The sequence below is a fragment of the Mesocricetus auratus genome, unplaced genomic scaffold (assembly GCF_017639785.1).
Source record: "Mesocricetus auratus isolate SY011 unplaced genomic scaffold, BCM_Maur_2.0 Super-Scaffold_100010, whole genome shotgun sequence".
Lineage (NCBI taxonomy): Eukaryota > Metazoa > Chordata > Mammalia > Rodentia > Cricetidae > Mesocricetus > Mesocricetus auratus.
The window spans coordinates 24241419-24262181 of record NW_024429194.1 but is presented as its reverse complement, the minus strand read 5'-3'; the positions used below and the strand labels follow the sequence as shown (position 1 = coordinate 24262181).

The window sequence follows — 20763 nt, the reverse complement described above, 5'->3', positions numbered from 1 at the left end:
GGATCTTTATCATGGTGAGCATTCCTAGTATCCGGAGTAGTATTGGGGTCGACATGCCTGATGCACCGTTCGGGGACCCAAATGGGCTTCTCACTTCCTGGAGGGAAAACACAAACAGCCCCTCGGACCCTAGCTAGTAGGGGAGTGGGTGGCTGCCATTTTCCTGTAATCAAATCCTTCCATCTGACCCATCCCAAGGACTGGGAGGGTTTGTTCCAATGTCTCTCCATAGCAGACAAATTATTACGGTCTACGGTCAAAAAATTTAAAATGTAAAGTATGGTGGATAACTGAATATTGGGGGAGGTAACATACTCCCCTTTTTTATTTTCTTAAAATACTGTTTGAGAGTGGCATGGGTGCGCTCCACAATAGCCTGGCCCGTGGGGTTGTGAGGAATACCAAATGAATGGACAATGTGATGTTCCCTGCAAAAGGCAGCAAAGCGATTGCTGGCATAGGCAGGGCCATTGTCCGTTTTTAGGGCATCGGGTACGCCCATGTAGGCAAAGGCCTGTAGGCAATGAGAAATAACATCTTTAATCTTCTCTCCTGAGTGGAGAGAGGCAAAAATCAGTTTAGAATACGTATCCACAGAGACATGCATATATTTTAATTTCCCTGCCTGCGGCAGGTGAGTGACATCCATTTGCCAGAGATGGTTGGCCCTGAGGCCCCGGGGATTTACCCCTCATTGGGAGAATTATGATAAGGGGCACAATCAGGGCACTGAGAGGTAATCTGTGTAGCTATGGATAAGGGGCACCCAGTGTGAAATTTAATGGAGCGGGCATTTAGATGATACCTCTCATGGAGCTGGTGGGCCAGCTGCTCCTGAGTAAATAAGACCCTAGGGCGGGTCAAGGAGTCAGCAATTTCATTGCCCTGGGCAAGGGGTCCTGGAAGGTTAGTATGTGCACGAATAAATCCCACATAAGCAGGGTGGATGCGCTGCCAAATAAGATGTTGGAGCTGAACTAATAAGGAACGAACCTGGGAGGTTGGAAGAACATATGGAGAAGTTTCTAAAGGTCTAACAATGTTGGCAACATAAACACTATCAGTATATAAATTAAAGGGCTCTCCCTCAAACATTTGGAAAGCCATCAAGCAAGCAAACAACTCGGCGGCTTGTGCTGACATCTGTCCTGTGGGTACCCTCTTCTGCACCTGAGAAGAAACCACCACCGCGAAACCCTTGGAGGAGCCGTCTGTAAAGACTGAGCGAGCTCCAACTAAAGGGTTCTCCTTTAAAATCTTGGGAAAGATCACAGGGTGTTGTTTGAAAAAAGACATCAAGGGGCTGTTGGGATATTGGTTATCAAACTGTGCGCCTGTAGATGTAATAAACAGGGTCCACCCATCATGGAAGATCTGTAGATGTTCCACCTCCTCCTTACCATAAGGAAGGATAATTTTATCAGGACTCTTTCCAAAGGTTTGAATGCTAAACTTGTGTGCCTTCCACAACAATTGTAAAATGAGATCATAGTAAGGGGTCACTACCTTCTTAGGGAGGCTGACAAATGTACCCAATAAATAGGACCAGTCTGCCAAAACACGGCAGTGGGCGAAAAGCTAGATGAAAGTACAACCAGAACAAGGGGCTGCCCATAATCTATACGCCAAAGGTGGGCTTGCTCTATACTTCTTAACAGCAATTGTAGGGCTTCCCTGGCCTCTGGGGTAATCTGTCTAGGGAAGTTGGAGCAGGATCTCCAGGAAGAATATCATAAAGCGCTTTAAGGGCCCCTGTTTTAATAGAAAGAGAAGGGCGAAACCATTGCACCTCTCCCAAGAATCTCTGCCAATCATGAAGTGTTTTTAAATTTGAACAATCAATTTGGAGTCTTTGTGGCCGGAGGCCAGTTTGTTGAATTTGATGACCCAAATAAGTATAAGGGGGTCTCTTTTGGATCTTTTCAGGAGCCAAAATAAATCCGCGGGCCTCCAGAAGTTCCTGTAGCTCTGCAAAGGCTATGTAACATTGTCTTTCTTCGGCCGCGGCCAAAAGAATATCATCCATGTAGTGGATAATGTAAAGATCAGGAAACTTACGTCTGAGGGGATCTAAACAGGCAGCTACATAAATCTGGCATATAGTTGGACTATTAGCCATCCCTTGGGGAGCACCACCCATTGGAAGCGAAGGGCAGGCTCCCTAAAGTTAATCGCAGGAAGGCTAAACGCAAACCGAGGACTATCTTGAGAATGCAAGGGAATAGAAAAGAAGCAATCCTTCAAATCAATAACAATCAAATGCCAGTCTTTAGGAATGGCCACAGGCACGGGCAGGCCAGGCTGCAGAGCCCCCATAGGCTGCATGGTCGCATTCACGGCCCTCAAGTCTTGTAGTAACCTCCATTTCCCTGAAGATTTTTTTATTACAAATATAGGGGTATTCCAAGGGGACGTGGAAGGAACCAAATGACCTGCCTCCAATTGTTCTTGAACTAGCTGGTGAGCCGCCCTTAGTTTCTCCGCTGGTAAGGGCCACTGTTCCACCCATACCGGATCATCTGATAGCCATGTGATGGGTATGGGGGCTGGCGGCGCAACAGTGACCCTCATCAAAAATGGCCAAAACCCTTCCTATCCCCTGGGGCCCTGGTCTCCAAAGGGAGGGATGCCACAGGGCAAACCTCTCCCTGTTCTAGTTTGCCTAGTTCCCTCCCCGGGCTCCAGCCCCTCCCTTGCATCATCTGGGGGCCCCTGCTTTTGGACTTGGGTGCCTGGGTGGTGAGGACCACTCCCATTTCTTGCATGAGGTCCCGTCCCCAAAGGTTAATAGGGAGGCCAGGCAAAACATATGGCTGGAAAAGCCCTGTGTGGCCCTCAGAGTCTTGCCACTTTAGGATTCTGAGGCTTTTTTGGGGTACAGCCTGTCCTATTCCCTGGAGGGTCACTGTCCCTTCCTCTTTCGGCCAGGCGGGGGCCAGAATTTATCTGAGAGGACAGAGAAATCTGCCCCAGAATCTAAGACGCCCCTAAAGGACTTGCCTTCTATCTTTAATGTAAGCTGGGGCGGTTCTCCATAGTGGCTACCCAAAATGCTGCCGGGCCGGTACTTCCAAAACCTTGGTTGCCCCTTTTCTCTTTAATTTTTCTAGCCTCACAAGGAGCTGTAGGGAGAAGGAGTATCTGAGCAATCCGTTCTCCTGCAGGGATGGCAACAACCCCACTGCCCACTGATGTCATTATTTTAATCTCCCCCTCACTATCCTGGTCTATAACACCGGGGTGTACCTGGATGCCTCGAAGAATAGTACTGGACCGTCCCAAAAGTAGTCCGACCGTGCCTGGGGGCAATGGCCCATGCACCCCAGTAGGGAGGGCCTGGATCCCCATTTCCGGTGTTAGGATTGCCCGGGCAGAGGGAGCGAGGTCCAATCCTGCACTCCCGAGGTGGCTCTAAGGAGGTCTGAGATATGAAGGGGTTGCTCTGGGGAGAAAATGAGTCCTGCCACTGCCCAGAGCAGGGGTCATTGCCCCGTACACATTGGTTTTGGGGCCCTGGGGCGGGGCCCTCCTCCCGTTTCCCTGATTATTATTAGCAGAAAGGAAATTTCCCTCCCTGTCAGTTTTAGAGTAGCAGTTATTGGCCCAATGATATCCCCTTCGACAACGGGGCATAAACCAGGTCTCTTGAGACCCGTAGTACTATTTTGAGGGCACTCTCTACGGAAGTGTCCCTCCCTACCGCAGCTAAAACATGTTTTTCTCCTTCCCAGAGTAGGTCTTTCTTTCCCCACTTGGGGCCGAATAGCAGCAGCTAACACTTGGCCCTGGATGAAGTTCCCATCAATGTCCCTACAGATCCGGATATAGTCATTTAGACTTTTATTGCGATAGGGGCGAAGGGCTTCCTTACAATATTTATTTGCATTTTCAAATGCCATCTGCTTTATGACTGGCATCGCAGGCCCAATGCCCCCAAATATTCTTTCTGCTACCTGACTGAGACGGTCTACGAAGTCTTGAAAAGGTTCGGAAGGTCCTTGAAGGACTTTGGACAGATGATCCCCTCCTTCCTTGGAAGGCAATGCTTTCCAAGCCCCTTGGGCTGCTGCTGCCACTTGGGCATAGACTGCGATGTCATATTGCATTTGTTGCTGAATGGTGGCATATTGACCACTTCCTGTAAGCATCTCCACATTTCTCTGGGGCTGTCCGGCCTGTGCATTTCTTTGGGCTGTCTGGCTGCATCTTTCCTGAAACTCACCTCTCCAAATCAAATAATCTCCCCCCGACAGAGCTGCTCTGCAAAGCTGCTGCCAATCGCCAGGTGTCAAATTAAGAGACGCAAAAGATTCCATTAAGGAAAGTGTAAAGGGAGCCTGTGCGCCATAATTTAAAGTTGCCTCTTTAAGTTGTTTTATATCCTTAAAATTTAAAGGGTTATGACGCCTAATGACCTGTCCAGAATTGTTCAGATCTAGAACTTCCATTACTGGGGCCACCACCGGGCAGCATTGGACCCCTCCTCTGGGTCTTCCCTCCAGGTCTGAGAAGGACTGGGTTATCTCATAGGAGGAGTCCCTTTTTTCAGAGTATGGGGAAGGGTTTCTCTCCCTGTCCTGTCTTTCCTTAATTAGAATCTTTTTAGTTCTTTTTTAAGGGCCGTGATCTCAGCAAGTAATCGTTCCTTTTCAGACTGTGACGAGTCTGAGTCTGAGCTACTTCCATTTTCTAGGTCTGATAGAGAAGGATATAACCGATTCTGACCGGAGTCCTTTTTGGGTCGTGCCCGGAGATGTCTACCCGTTTTTTTGTTGTTACTAAGAGACTCCTCCTCATCCTCACTAACAATGGAGCCTCTAGTTTCAATCACGGTCTCTTCATCATCACTCTCTGCCCCTGAACTCAAGGAGGCTTGAGTCTCAGTCTCTTGTAACTCTAAAAAGCCTCTTTTGTGTCCTGAACTACCTGGCGGTGACGAACCTTATCTGTCAAAAGTGCTCCCTCACTAATCTCCATAAGGAGAATGTCGTAGGGGGCAAGGACTCAGATCCCTCTTTTCGTAAAAGTCTATGAAGATCACGGCGAACCTCCTCCCAATCTGGAATGTTTAAGCTTCCCCCAGTAATGAACCATGGACTGGCTCGTTCGATCGATTTTAGAAAGCCTTCTAGGGTTTTAGACTTGACTGCAGTCCCATGTTCTTTAAGTAACTTTTTTAGTTGATACTGCAATGATTCTAGCTTCCCGGAACTATTCCCCATAGTTTCTTAACCCCGTCCACTTACCTCGCTTTCACGATCTCGGTGGGACCTCCAATTGTCACGTCTGCTGCGCGGCCTGTGTCCGAGAACGTGCGGAGGGTGTCGGGTATTGATAACACAGAGACTCGTTCAATGATATAAAGAGAACTTTAAACAGGCTCCAAAAAGGTTCAAGAAAAACTTCCTAAGAAAGGCTCCCACCAGAGAAGCCTCTGCTCTCTCCTCTCCCCTGGCTGGTTCTGCTCTGACTCCAGAGGTGGATGTGTGTGGGTTTTTGAAGGTGCAGTTAGTCTTTGGACAAGGTCGAGGTCAGGGCGGTTTCCGTGGGAAGGCCTTTCCCAGGAACTTATTGTATCGTTTTTAGTAAACATGTTTTTACCAAACATTGTCTTACAGCTGCCTACTCCCAGGCAGAAGGGGAAGTGGGTCTCTGCTCAAGGTCTGGTGTTCCCACAGCCCTCCTAAAGACTTTGGCTAGTTTTCTCTAGAAGTTTTCAGGATGTTTGAAATGAACTATGCTTACTTGAATAGATATTAAGTGTTAACATGCTGATTTTTTGTTTGTTTGTTTGTTTGTTTGTGTAGCTTTGGAAGCTGTCCTGGCACTCATTCTGTAGACCAGGCTGACATCGAACTCACAGAGATTCGCCTGCCTCTGACACCGAGTGCTGGGATTAAAGGCGTGCGCCACCAACGCCCGGCATTTGTTTGTTTTTTGAGATATGGCCACCTGTTAACATGTTGAATTTTTGTTTGTTTTTTGAGACATGGTCACCCTGAAACAAGAATAACCTTGATTTCTTCATTCTCCCCTCCCCCCTCAAGTGGTAGGATTACAGGTGTGCACTACTATACCTCTCTCTCTCTCTCTCTCTCTCTCTCTCTCTCTCTCTCACACACACACACACACACACACACACACACACACACACGGGTTGAGACAAGATCTTTCTATGTGGTCCGTGAACCCTGGAACTCACTATGTAGATCAGGCTAGCCTCACATTTGCAGCCTCTGCTACCCTAGTACTGGGATTATAGTAAAATAGGTCCTGCTTACAACTGACACCACAATGGAAGTGCTATTCAGGTCTTAAAACCCAGGACATAGGGAGCAGCATCTGCCAAAATGAGAACAAAGACCTAATCCATCAAAGTCTATAGTTCTGGGAAAGTTCATAAATACACTAACCTTGCTTTTTGGCTTCTGTGGTTCTGCTTCTGGCTAACTGCTCTTGTTAACTGAGGTGTGTCAACCCAGGATATTATTTTTGTGCTTAAAAGCCCATCCTGAGAAAGGCTCGGGACTGCACCTGAGTCCTGAATACCCAGTGTAGTCACTGGCTCCTAATGAAGACTTTCTACTGGCTTGAACCCATGTATGAGTGGTTTTCTCTAGTGGATGCGTCACAACAATAGACATGTGTCACCCTCTTCGTCTCCCTCCTTTCGGTCTGGGCTCTCTTTGGACCTACCACATGCTAGACACCTCCAGCCCTCCTAGAAGGCTTCAACAGCCTTTAACTACTTACTGTCCTTGTGGAATTCCTCAGGCCCTTTTAACCGTGTCTACATACCAGTCACAGTGATCAAAAAATTCTTCAACATGTCAAAACCTACCCCTTTCCTGCTCCAAATCCTACAAACAGCTTCCCTTTCTCAGGTAGAGAATTCCTCGCCTTCCTTTCTTCAGGGAGCAACATACACCATCTTCTCTCCTCATCCAGCGCTTTAAACTATTCATTAGTACATATGATTGCTTTGTTTATTTGCACTTTCTCACAGGAGCAAAGGACTGCTGAAGGTTCAAACCCCCCTCCATAATAGTTCCTAGCACACTATAGCGCTCAAATATCCTGTTAGATTACAACTCTAAGGCAAAGAAGCACACACATGTGGCATTGTGTACCAGACCCTGTCATCAGACCTTAGTAAGGTATTATTTAGTTACTTTGAGTAGTTACTACTGTGTCACTGCATTTCTACTTTATTTATTTTATTATTATTATTATTTGGTTTTTAGAGACAGGGTTTCTCTGTAGCTTTGGAGCCTTTCCTGGAACTCACTCTGTAGACCAGACTGGCCTGGAACTCACAGAGATCCACCTGCCTCTGCCACCCGAGTGCTGGGATTAAAGGTGTGTGCCACTCAAAGCTCAGCCCTATTTTTATTTTTTGAGACAGGTTTTCACACAGGCTGGCCCGGACCTTTGTAGCACAGGACGACCTTGAACTCCTAATTCTCCTGAGTTCGTTTCCAAGTGTTGGGATTACCAGCATGCACCACTACACTCTCTGGAAATAGGATTTGTACCTTGGTTGAATCCTATTTCTTTGGAACATCACATTTTTATTTGTTTCTGTCAGGCGATGTTAAAATGAAGTTGTAGGTATGAAAGAATCCTTTTGAACATTTTAGAGCCCTCCACAGGAATGAACTTTTAAGACTTGAGGACGTGAGCGTGTGTTCCTACAGGAAAAGGGCTCAGACGCCCAGGAGGGACTGAGTACTAACCAGCAAGTGCGGGGACGTATTGAAGACGACTCCAGGTTGGCTTTCTGCTATTTTTTGTGTCCCCAGCTCTTCTCTCGCCGGCGTTTCAGGCGTCCTGAGTCCGCCCGACCGCCCGGGGGCGCCCGAGGCTGCAGAGGGCGCTGCGGCGCCGCCCGACGTCGCACCTTCGGCGGCTGCGCAGTGCGCACGTCAAAGCCGGGCTCGAGCCGGAGCTGGGCGCGGGGCGCCAGGAGCCGCGCGGCCTGAGAGAGTCCGGGACTTCAGTAGCCGCGCGAAGGCGGAGGCGACCTCAGAGGCGAAGGCGGTGCCGGGCCTCAGAGCCACAGCTGCATCCAGACCGAGCGCAAGAGCGCGGCGGCCACCGCGGGAACCCCCTGGGCCACCGTCCGCCCGCACAGCCGCCGCCGCCGCCGCGGGAGCCCGTCGCCGGCAGCAGCTGCGGGCTGAGGACAACGGAGGGCCGGAGCGCCCGAGCCGCGCCGCGGGGACCGAGCGAGCAGCCCGAGGCGGCGGCGGCCGAGGACGGGGACGGCGACGACACGGAGAAGGAGCTCCTTGGCCCGGCCCAGCCCCGTGAGTGACCCCCCGGCCCGGCCCTGCTCGCGACGCGGACGCCCGCAGGCTTCCGCCCGGCCCGCCTCCATTTTCCCGGGTGGCGGCGGCGGCGGCGGGAGCGGCCCGGGTCAGCCGGAGCTCCGGGCACCGCCCCTGTCCTCGCCGGTACTAGGCTCCCGAGCCCTGCCGGCCGGGGCTGCGGCTGACCTGGGGAGAGCTGGTCTGGCCAGCTGTCAATCCCGCCGCGCCGGGGACATCGAGCCCCTAGTCCCCGAGCTCCGCGCAGCCTCTCTGTTAGCGGGGCGCAGGCACTGTCTTTATAGAGAACCATTCAGGGAAATGCCCAACTGATTTCTGGCTAGGAATTGTGCGATCGGCGCGTTCCCGGGTTCGGTTGGAGCAATCCATAGCGCCGACTGCGTGCCGGTGGCGGTGCCGTAGCGACTCCGAGGTGAACCCGGCCAGGGAGGTGGCCTCCCTTGGGGCGCTTTAACGTTGTGATGTGAGAGATAAGACGAGTACACAAATAGCCACGATACCAGGCAGGAGGGGGATAGATAAGTCCTGTTTAGGAACTACCCATTGCTGGAAAGGTGCTCCGGGAAGACCAGACCTGTCGATCGTTTGTTTCCGCCTTCCCACGAATCCGGGAGGTTTCCTGGGCGAGGCGGTGCTAAACCGGGTCTGGAAGGCTCGATTGGATTTGGGAGAAGGAGGTTGCAGAGAAGGGCGTGGAGGGGCAACCAAGCTATAGAGGACAAAGGTACAAAGAGCATGGGAATGTTGCTAATTCCATCATCGAGTGCCGCGATCTGTGGGGTAGTCTAAAGAGGCAGTTAGGGGTCAGATCTTTGAATGGTGTTGGAGGAGCTGTTTGAGCGTCCTTCCACGGAAAACTTAGAACTCATTTTTCAGTGACTCATGAAGCCGGAAATGTGTGCTAGGGCATATTAAAGGCGTTCTCGTGAAAGACAGGAGAACACAGAAGGCCACAGGAGTTGACATTGTTCCTTAAGTATAATGCAGTTTGATGATCGATTTTGACAGCTTCCGGGATATTTAAGTAAATCTTTGGCCCAGCCAAGGAAAATACCTTTTGTTAGGAGTTATGGAAAGAGGTGCCTAAATTTACCTCCTCTGCACGCTCAAGGCGTTTGTGTTAGTGAGTTCTTTAAAATTACATCAAAACTTCTGAACCCGTGTGTTGGGATTGAAATTTAAACTGCCAGTTTATAAAAATTAAAAAACAATGTTAACAATAGCCTAAAAAGACAGTTGGACATACACCCATTGTTAAAAGGGTTACATTTTTATTTTAGGTTAAGGAAGTATGGGAGAGCCCGAAGTGAAAGTTTTTAAGTTGTATTTCATAAATTAACAAAAAAAAACCTAGCAAGTAATTAGTAACTGCTAGAAACTTAGAGTATATGGCTTGTGGAGTTGACCTAGAACTTAATATTGGTTTTGTAAAGTCTTACATGAGCAAGGAAATACTTGCTTTTTTCAGTTTTACATTTTTCTTTATCAAAGGAAGTCATAGCTGGTAATAGTGGTGTACATTTTAGTCCAGTGCTTGGGAGGCAGAGGCTAGGCCGTCTCTGTGAGCTTGAGGCAAAAGGAACTCCAGGCCAGCCAGATAGATACACAGTGAGACCCTGCCTATTTTAAAGACATGCTCTTTGAAATGTGGAAGTAGGAGCACATCTCTTCTTCTCTACTTCCCTCATCTGCCCACCCCACCCGTCTTTAGAAACAGGGTCTTGCCGTGAAGCTCAGAGCCTTCGCAACTTGCCATCTCCTGTTTTGGACTTTCAAGTTCTAGACTTATAAAAACGAGTGGGCTTTTTTGTTGTTACCTTCTTAATCCTACCACTTAGAATTTGTTGCTGTTAGCAATTTTGAATATTTCCTTTTTTGGTCTTTTTCTGTGTATATTTTCTTTACATAAAGAGACATACACTGCATTTGTTTATTTACTTATTGGCATTTTGAGGCACCAGGCTGTCCTGGAACTTGCTGTGGAGCCAGGCTAGCTTCAAAACTCCAGATAGTTCTTCCTACTCAGCCTCCTATATGCTGGAATTGCAGGCTTGAACCAGCAGTACCAGTCTGGAAGCTTTCCTAAGTGTTTTGTTTGCCTTTTGCCTGACAAGGTTGCATTTTTACTTACAGTTTCTTGTTTGAAGTGTATTTACTAGCTTCTCTAAAGGTTTGGACCCCATTGCTACTTATTTGGTAGGGTGCATGTATGTGATCATGAAGAGTATAGAGGAGCACATAGCAGAGGCACTTTTAGAAGGCCACCGAGGGCAGGGAGAGAGGGCTCAGTGGTTAAGAGTGTGTACTGTTCTTGCAGATGGCCTGAGCTCTGTCCCTGTTGTGTTTCTAGAATCCAGTCCAGTTCACAACTGCCTGTGTAGCTCCAGCAGCTCCACTCTTGTTCACATGCCCACATATGTACACATTTTTAAAAAATTTCTTAAAAGAAGGGTTTGTGAAAAGATTATATTCATGGCTAATACACGGTCTCCCATACATTATAATGCTGTGACCCTTCCTACCCTCTACCTGCTACTAAAAGGTAGTCTGTACTAGGACTGACCACAGAGGAACTGCTTTTTTTATTATGACAGAAAGATTCAGGCTGAATATATTTCCTATTGGCATACAAAATTTCATTGGGGGTTGCTTCTTTTAAATTTTAAGGTAGCTCAGTTTAGTTTATTGGCATTTTAGACTGTAGGTCTCTGTATTAAATCAGCTATTTCCTTTGTGTTTTACATTCTAAAACGTATTTATACAGACCCTGTTCCTTTTTTTTTTTAACAACATAGAAAATGAGATAATGAAGTAGACTTGGGGTTTTTTTCTTTCTTTTTTTTTTTTTTTTAAGTTTTTCAGAGACAGGGTTCTCTGTGTAGATCAGGCTGACCTTGAACTCAGCTACCAGCCTTTGCTGGGATTAAAGGCATGTACCACCACCACCGAGCTTTGTTTAGGGTCTCATTTAGAACCTCAGACTGACCTGAATTTAGCTTTGTTACCTAGGCTGGCCTAGGATCTGTGGTAATCTTTCTGCCTTAGCCAGATACTGGATTGCAGATGTGTGCCACCACACTCTGCAGACTTTAGTTTTCATATGATTAATGGGAAATAGTTTGAAAAAGTCCAGTTACTTATCGGGTTTGATTTTATTATTTGTCTTATGTGAATCTGTATATTGCAAATGTATATATTATATAGCATCTTTGTTATTTTGTAATACTCAACTTTCCTTTTGGTCAATTTGTGTCAAGTATAGATTTTTGTAGTAATTACTTTCCTGAGAAGTTGATCATTGACTGTTGATACTTGTCCTTTTGGCTGTATAAATATTTAAGTATAGATGCAGACACCCAAAATCACACTCCCCTCCTAACAAGCATAAAAGATACAAGATAAAATCCATTAGTAGAAAGCCGGGCGGTGGTAGCGCATGCCTTTAATCCCAGCACTCGGGAGGCAGAGGCAGGTGGATCTCTGTGAGTTCGAGGCCAGCCTGGTCTACAAGAGCTAGTTCCAGGACAGCCTCCAAAGCCACAGAGAAACCCTGTCTCAAAAAACAAAAACAAAAATTCAATAGTAGACCAGAATTTCAGGTAGTGCATTTTGGTTACTATTGTTGATGTTGTAAATCTTAACCTCTTTTTAAAAAATCAATTTGTCTCTTTTTCATGGGTCATTTTAATAAGGTGTTTGTTTTTATGGACACTCTTGTGTATTATATAAATAGGAATGTCATAGATATTATGTATAGTAGCAAAATTTTATTTTATAGATAAAATTTCATCATATAGTAAAGATTGGAAGAATGGAATCTTCATGGATTCCTGGACTAGACTACTTCTGACTTTGGATGTTTCATTTCAAAGGTGTGAAGAAACTGTATTAGTGTGTGTGCAGGGCACACCAAGTAGTTGAATTTTCACAAGGGCATATAGCCATTCTCTTGACGTCTGTCAGAGAAGACTGATATCTGAACCTTTAGTGAAAGAATGTGTGGGCCAGGCAATGGTGGCACACACCTGTTATCCCAGCACTCGGAGGCAGAGGCAGATGGATCTCTGAGACCAGGCCAGCCTGGTCTACAGAGTGAGTTCCAGGACAGCCAGAGCTGTTAGGCATAGAAACCCTGTGATAAACTTCGTGTGGTTTTATTTTGTGCTTTTTGTTGTTTTATTTGGTATGTAGCCCATACCAGTCTCAAATGGCCCTGTGTGTCGTCCTCCTTTGAGTGAGTGCTTGGGGTAATAGACGTGGAGGTGTGGCATCATGCCTGGTAGAGTAGTCTTGACTATGGAACTGGTTCTTGGTGTTTTTTGTTTGTTTGTTTATTTTTTTGTTTTTTGTCATCTTTTTGGTTTTTTGAGGATGGGTTTCTGTCTTTCGAACTCTAGACCAGGCTGGCCTCAAATTCAACAGAGATCCACCTGCTTCTGCCCTCTAGTGCTGAGATTAAAGTTAGTGCTGTGATTAAAGGCAGCAGATACCACAAACTGGTTTAATCCCTGTATCAATCCTGTATTCGGTGGAAGGAACAAATGGAGGCAGTGTTTTTACTGCCATTACTTGTAGAGTAGTCTGGGGATAAAATAGTAAATGTTTGGCTTCTGCTTCTCAGACCATCCCAGGATGAGAAGCGTTATTGAGGTTCTTGGTAACAGAGCTTAGATTGAAGGTGCTCGTTGCCATCAGCATCCTGTGTGCATGGACGCGTGTGTTGGTGTGTATAGTCCTGCCACTTTTGTCTTACAGAATTGTTGCTGTCATCTTAACTTTCCCCAGGAAGGAAGGGGCGGAGGAAGATAGACTTGTGATCTATAGCAGCAGTGAATTTAAACGGGCAGAGGAAGGAGGATGCACAGAATCGCAAGAGATCAGTCAGGTGTGAGAAAGTCCCAAAAGAGAGTGGTACAGCCTGCCTAGGCCACTTATGTTGACCGTGTCCATCACATACCGATTCCTTGATTATTCTAACTTGACCTTTTTACTCTTGGTACTCAGACTCAGTGGATTGTTAAAAGTAAGCCATAGGTTTATGTGTGCTTGTTTATATGTGTATGTTTTGTGGGGAGTGGGCACAGGGCCTCATTGTGGCCGAGGTTGGCCTCCAGTTCACTGTTGCAGACCAGTCTAGCTTCCAGTGCATGGTCTTCCTCCCTCAGTTTCCAAGTACTGGTTTACAGGCATGTGCCACCACACTCAACTCTGTGTTGTGCGTGAGCGATTTTCAGTGCGTATTTCAAAGAAAGAAACCTAGTTAACCAATGTTTAGTGGCAGCCTGATTTTACTGAGAAGTTATTCTTTGGTGCATGGGTATATTGTTGACTAAGGAAGTACAGTAATGTTAAAATATGACAAGTCATTGATTAGTTTTAGTAAAATGTTTACCTGAGAAACAACATACATAGATTTTGTGGCTTGGTGTTAAGTTGCTACTGTATTTGTTTAATAATCGATAGTTTGTCCTCTAACAGGGTGCTGTTAATTGTTGGTTGTAGTTCTTCCTCCACAGATTACAAACCTGCTGTATTAAGCACAGGGGAAAACAGCCTGAACAGGTTGAGGTTTACAAGTCTATTTGGCCCACTCTTAGGTTCATGGGATTTGAAGGGCAGGGCAAATCTCTGGGTTAAAAGCACCGTGCTTGGGTTGGGGTCCTTACTTCAGTAACCCAAGCAAGTTCCTGAACTCCCTTTTAGCTTAGATTCCTTGGATGAGAATGATAGGACTACATCTGAGAGACTTGCAGGGGCTGTGGGCCTGGCACATACTAACTGTCCAGACATCATAAGTTTTGTGATGCTAATAATAGACTGTTCTGGGTGGAAGAAACTTTAGAACTTCAGAAACAATGTAGTCAGAATGATTCTTTCTGCTGATGGAAACACTGAAGTCCACTGCACCTGGAGGCAGTGTTTGGTTAACTTTGCAGGTAGGGCTTTCTGCCAAGTGCAGCCATGTGCCCAGGGTCCTATAGCTTCTGAGCTGTGGGGCTGGAGCTGGAGCTGGGTCCCTTTGTTCTTCATGTGCACTGCTTGAGTGAAATTGAAGATTAAAGGTGAAATAGAGAATCAAGGGAGATGAACACAAATTACTAGATTTCCCGTGGCTACTGCTACCTGTTGACATGTGGGACAAACCTAAGGTGGTTAGTAGTGAACGACTTAATCTAAGGGCAGCTGAGTTGAGGTTGGAAACCAGGTCCACCACTTCAGAATAGGAACTCTCTGGGCTGAGCATTACTTCATCATCTGAAACTGTTTTTCTCAGTTGTTGGCTTGTTGTTGAGCACTTTTGAGTTAGTATATTAAAATGAAGGTTTATAAATAAAGGCACTTGAGGATTTTTAATAGATTTCTAAACAATAGCCACATGTTATAATTTCAAAAGATGGTTTGTTTTAAATGCTTTAGTTGTATAGTCATAATTGCTTTAGGTTAAAGTTTAGTTAGGCTGGTGGGTAGCATTTATTTGTTTTTTTTGTTGTTGTTTTGTTTTTTTTTTTATGTCACTCCTGTAAGGATGAGAGGCATGTGGGCAGTAGGCAGGGCTGAGTTCTGGCAGGATGACTAATAGTGTTGTCACTCTGGGCTTCAGTCATCCTTGATTCTATCAAGAGGCCTAGGGTGGGAACCCCTCAAGTCTATATTCCTCTTACTTTCTGTGATCCTGTTGTTGGGGTGTGACTTACCTTTTCTCCCTCTGGGGATTTGTGGTCTTGAAGGCTGTTTCTTTATGAGAACGTGTAGGCATGTGACTCACTGCACTTGCTCATTTTTCTCCCAGTTTATCAGGTGCCTGGAATTATTTCACACTATTCAAGAACTCTGCATAGGGTAAAGGTGAACAACAAAAAGTCTTTTCTAATTCTCTACCTTTGTAGTTACAAAATGTTGAGAACTGATGTTAAATGGTAGTAAAGTACAACTTTATTAAGTCAGATAATGATTAACAAGTTCTCAAAGCCTCCCATGAGTGGCATTGTCACAGCTGTGAAGTCTTGTAAGCTGTTTGAGCCAAAGGCAGTGAGTGAGTGGAAGGACCAGAGCTGGAGAGTCAGGTTGGAGACAGCAGTTCCTGGCAGGTGCCTGCTTAAAGCTTTTACAGGCATTGACTGAGCTACTACTCCTTGCCTATCTGGGACTATAATGGTGGCCCAAGACAAGGTGACACACGTGAGTTATAACTCCTCAGGTGACTTTTGTTTGTTTCACATGCTACAAACATACTGCTAAATACTGTTTAAATGCCTGGTTTCAAGAAATTGTTGATCTATCTAAATAACTCCTTTCTGCTCATTGGTAGACTATCAGTCTGTTTATCTTCTGGGTACTCCTGGCAGGCAGGAGCTTGGCTTACCAGTACAGTCTATGCACACCTTCTGGTTCTCACCCCTTTACAGGAGGGCTTTATCCTTTGTTCAGTCTTTACAAGTTATATTACACTTAGAGATTGTGAGTTGTTTGGAATTGAAAGTTCTGGTGGTGGGTCTCACTTTTGAAAACTTTTTTTCTTGTTTTGTTTTTTTGAGACAGGGTTTCTCTGTATAACAACCGTAGTTGCCCTGGAACTCACTAGGTAGACAGACCACCCCACCTCAAATACAGAGATCCTCCTGCCTCTGCCTTCCAAGTGCTGGGACTAAAGGTATGCACCACCACACCCAGCTTGAAAAACTTTCTTTTCTTTTCTTTTCTTTCTTTTTTTTTTTTTTTTTTTGGTATTTACAAGACATTGTTTTGGAGGCTGTCAGTCCAGCCCGGCTTCGAACTCACAGAGATCCGCCTGCCTCTGCCTCCCGAGTGCTGGGATTAAAGGCGGGCGCCACCACCGCCTGGCTTTGAAAAACTTTTTTAAGGGCTCTTCTTGCTTTACTTTGTATTTTTAGGGAATAAAATATTCTGTAAATAATAAATGATCCAGGCAGCATATGATAGTGTGATAAGGTTTGTAGTTGGCTGAGATGGGCGCTTAATTGAAGTACATTTTCCTGTTCACTTAGCCCTGCTGGATTTGCACTTGAAAGTGATTTACATAATAGAAGAAATTGTAATATAAAGTTGAAGGATCCCCTTTCCTGGTAAGTTTATCAAGTGTGTTTTGTGGAATATAATTAGTCTTTTGATAAATCAGTATCTCTGTTATTATGGGTCTTTTGTGGGGCTGGGTCTCATGTCCAGGATGGCCTTGAATTTTCTGTATAACTGAGGATGACCTTACATTCCTGATTTTTCTGCTGCTGCTTCCCAGGTGTTGGTTACAGGCATGGGTCACAGTTTAGATTGTTTTGTTTTCAGGGTTGATCCCAGGGCTTTGTACATTCTAGGTGGATGCTCTACCACGAGGCTTTATCCTTAGCCTCCAATTTTTTTTCAAATTTCATACTTTTTATATAATTTATTTATTTGGTGTTCATTGGTGTGAAGGTGTCAGATCCCCTGTAACTGGAGTCACAGATAGTTGTGAGCTGCCATGTGGGTGCTGGAATTTGAACTTGGGTCCTCTGGAAGAGCAGCCAGTGCTCCCAACCCCTGAACCATTTTTATTTTTAAAGGTGACTGTTTTTTCTGTAGAACTTGTCAGAGAAAAATAATACATATTATGGTCCTTTCCAAAGGCACCGTAATCTCCTCAATTTGCTGAGGTTATTTGGTCAAAATGTCCCTTTCCCTGGGGAGACACATAAGAGGCTCCACTGGGATACTTTGAGGGATGCTCTCTTTGCACAGTTACTGGTATGGTCTTCATAGCATTCTTTTATGATAAAGATAGCTTTTGTAATAGCAAGTCTTGCTTTGTAGCTCTGAGTAGCCTAGAGCTTGACAGGTAGACTAGGCTAGCCTAGAACTTTTGGCAGTTTTTGTTCCTTGCTTTCTGAGTGATAGGTTTACAGGTGTACGTGCTGCCATGCCCATTTGGGAGACAGTAACTTTTTTGCCAGAATTAATTTTTTTGTTTTGAAATGAGGTTGTTTTTTTTTCTGCATGTATGTGTATTTACCATACACATAGTAGTATCAGATCCCCTAGTACCAAAGATACAGATGGTTGTGAGCCACCATGTGGGTGCTGGAAATCAAAGTCTGGTCCTCTAGAAGAACACTGTGTCTTATCTGCAGCCCATGAAGCAGTTTTTAAACCTTGTTATGTATGAGTGAGGCTTTCCAATATTCTAGATTTGTTCATGCTTGTTGTGAGCTGTTATATATATCATGGGTTCAGAGAGGAGGCTCACAGCACGTAGATTGGGGTTTGCTAAAAAAATTATAATCTGAGGGCCAAAAGGAAATAAACTAGCTCATGCAGCATTCCTCTCATGACTCTTTATTCAAAAAATATTCTTCCTAAAAGTTCTCTCAAAAGGCTCTCTTTAAGATTTCTCCTTAAAAGTTTTATCCTCAAAAATTCTTTCCCTAAAAGTTCTCTTAAGATCTAAAAGTTCCTTCTAAAAATTCTCTAAAAAGTTCCTTCTAAAAGTTCTCCTAAAGATCATCTTCATCCCACATGGCTTCTAGTTTTTTGTTTGTTTGTTTGTTTTTTGTTTTTGTTTTACGAGACAAGGTTTCTCTATTGTTTTGGAGGCTGTCGGTCCAGCCTGGCCTCGAACTCACAGAGATCCGCCTGCCTCTGCCTCCCGAGTGCTGGGATTAAAGGCGTGCGCCACCACCGCCCGGCGGCTTCTAGTTTTTATATCCACATTTGGCAACTCTCTGGTAGTAGGGCATGCATATCAGAGCCAGGAAGGCCCATAGGGTCTTGAGAAAGGCAGTGCCCCCCCCCCGTGGGTGACTTGCGGTTAAATCATTAAAGAGGGCTTCTCAGCCCTATGTTAAAGGGGAGAAAACTAAGGCTATGTACTGTGAGATCCAGAGACTCCAAGTTTTACTGCTGGTGCCCCTGTGAGAAGGAATTCCTTTCTCTAGGGCCTATTTGAGAATAAAAAGCACCCAGTATATATTCTATACAGCCAAATTCATAGTAACAAATATTCTGAAGTTGATACCTAGATAGTAATTGCTGCTTCTGTAATAAATGACAAATGCCTCCAACATCTCACTCCCTTTCAGTTTATTTTAAATAACGGTGTATAAATCTCCTTGGACAACGTAAACTGTTGATAAATAAAGTCTGAAGATGTCTTAAAGTAGAATAATTGATTAATACACTGCTGGGGTTATTTGGGATGAATCCCACTGTGGAAAAGGGGAGTGCTATGGCTTCACAACGGTTCTACGGAGATGACAGTAACAATTCAAAAGGCAGGTATTCACAGGGCTTTGCAAGTGGGGTTTTCTCCAACCAAATGCATAATGATCTCGCTGGGTCAGCCTCATGATTTTGTCAACTGAGATCTTATTGTATTATCCCTGTGGCCGATAGCATTGTTAGAAACAATTCACCTTGCAATTTGAGATACATTTTTAGGTTACATGGATTATAAACGCAGAGGATATGAGTGCTGCTGTACTATGGAGACAGTTCTGTGGTGAAACAGCTCCAAAGCTCAGTGTTTAAAGGCTGTAAGAAAGAGCTTAAACCCCAGTTCTGTGCTGCTGGGGAGCATATTGTAGGCCCATTCTTCTCTACTTTGCTGTTTGTTTAATAGTAAGAGTAGACTACTGTCTGTCTATAAAGAAGCTGTGAAGGTTCGATAAGAAAAAGTTCTGCACAGTATCTGGTGTGTTCCAAGTTCCTAGTACATCGTAGCTGTTAAGGTAACTGAGGCTCTCAGAGCTCTTTTTTTTTTTTTTGGTTTTACGAGACAGGGTTTCTCTGTATTGTTTCGGAGGCTATCGGTCCAGCCCGGCCTCGAACTCACAGAGATCCGCCTGCCTCTGCCTCCCGAGTGCTGGGATTAAAGGTGTGCGCCACCACCGCCTAGCTGCTCTCAGAGCTTTTATATATTCTGCCATATATACTTTAAGAAATATTTTATGACTCTGGAAATTCTTTAAGTAGCCTACAGTGAACCTGGACTGGACTCTGATCTGTAGTTGATTGTGTCATTTGTTATGATGTGAGCAGAAAGGACACTTAAAAGTTTTACCTCCTAATTATGAGCTTTAAGGTACAGTGTTACACAACTAAAAGGTTTCTTTTACACAATTCCTTAAGCATGTAATTAAATACAGATATATTCTTACTAGCCCAGCATCATGGTACATGCCTGTAATCCTAGCTCCCAGGATGTTGAGGCAGGAGGCAGGCTCACACATTTGAGTTTAGCCTGGTCTACATTAGTGACCCTGTCTAAACAGTGTGCACACTTGCAACAATGATTACTTTCTTGTAATTGTTCTTTTAATGATTTATTTTTATTTTATGTGCATTTGTGTTTTGCCTGCGTGTATGCCTGTGTGAGGGTGTGTGGCCGTCTCTCTCTCCGACTTAATTGACAGGATTTTATGGAAGTGCTATGGCTCCAGCCACGTGGCAGGTAGTTGAATAGTGTTTGTGTGTGTGCATGTGTCTACAGGTGCTGAGGAGGCCAGAACCCCCTGGAACTGGAGTTACAGACAGTTGTGAGTTTTTGTGTTGGTGCTCAGAATTGAACCCAGGCCCTCTGGAAGAACAGCCAGTACTCTTAACCATCAAGCTATCCCCAGCCCTGTTTCTTGTAGTTCTAATTCACTAAAACAAAAATAATACAGGTTATTTTAGTTCTCCTATTAACATTTCTACTGTCACTGGGAACTTAACCAAGAAAAGATACAGAGGAGGTCAGTAATGGTAGAAACCAAATCAATTATTGTCTTAAACGAAACTGGCTACTTCATGTATTTATGTGACCCACAACACATTTGAGTGTTCTAGACCCAGAGTAAATTCTTTCTTGCTTGACTTTTTTAAAAGACTTTAAGAAAATTATGTTTCATAACTCCCTACCCCTCCCACTCAAAAAAGGTCAGGTGTGGTGGCATATGTCTTTCATCTCAGCATTTGAATCAGGCTTTGAGTTTGGGACCAGCCTTGTTTACATAGAGTGCCAGGACAGCCAGACCTGCATAGTGAGACCCTTGTCTTAGGGGGAGAAATTATGTTTCAACTGTAGTGTATTTGAATGTGTGTGTATGCACTGAAGTTCAGGTGCCTCCAGGGAACAGAGATAAACTCAGGAGCTAGTTACAGGAGGTTGTGAGCCATCTAATATGGTGCTGGGAACTGAATTCAGGTCCTCTTCAGGAGCAACAGGCACTCTTAACTGCTAAGCCATCTCTCCAGACCCCCGATGAACTCTTTTTTGGGAGTTTCTCAGGATGTACCTGAGGACGACTTCTCTGTTGTGTATAGTGAGCAGTCACTAGTCTGGAATATGACAGGTGCTAAAATAAGAAGTGTAGGAAGTGTCCTACACATGCCAGTTCATGTGAAAATAGCACACGAATCCTGTGCTGGTGCAAGCAGGTAGAACAAGATGAAAAATAAATAA

At 45.1% G+C, this 20763-nt stretch overlaps 1 protein-coding gene across 1 annotated transcript in view; it reads left to right on the top strand.

The window, feature by feature from the left end:
- Positions 1-8175: 8175 nt before the first annotated feature.
- Cab39 (calcium binding protein 39) overlaps positions 8176-20763 on the top strand; it is a 70633-nt gene continuing 58045 nt past the window's right edge. The window contains exon 1 of the mRNA XM_040753147.1: positions 8176-8309. The gene's annotated coding sequence lies outside the window, so the exon portion shown is untranslated. The remainder of the gene's footprint in view (positions 8310-20763) is intronic.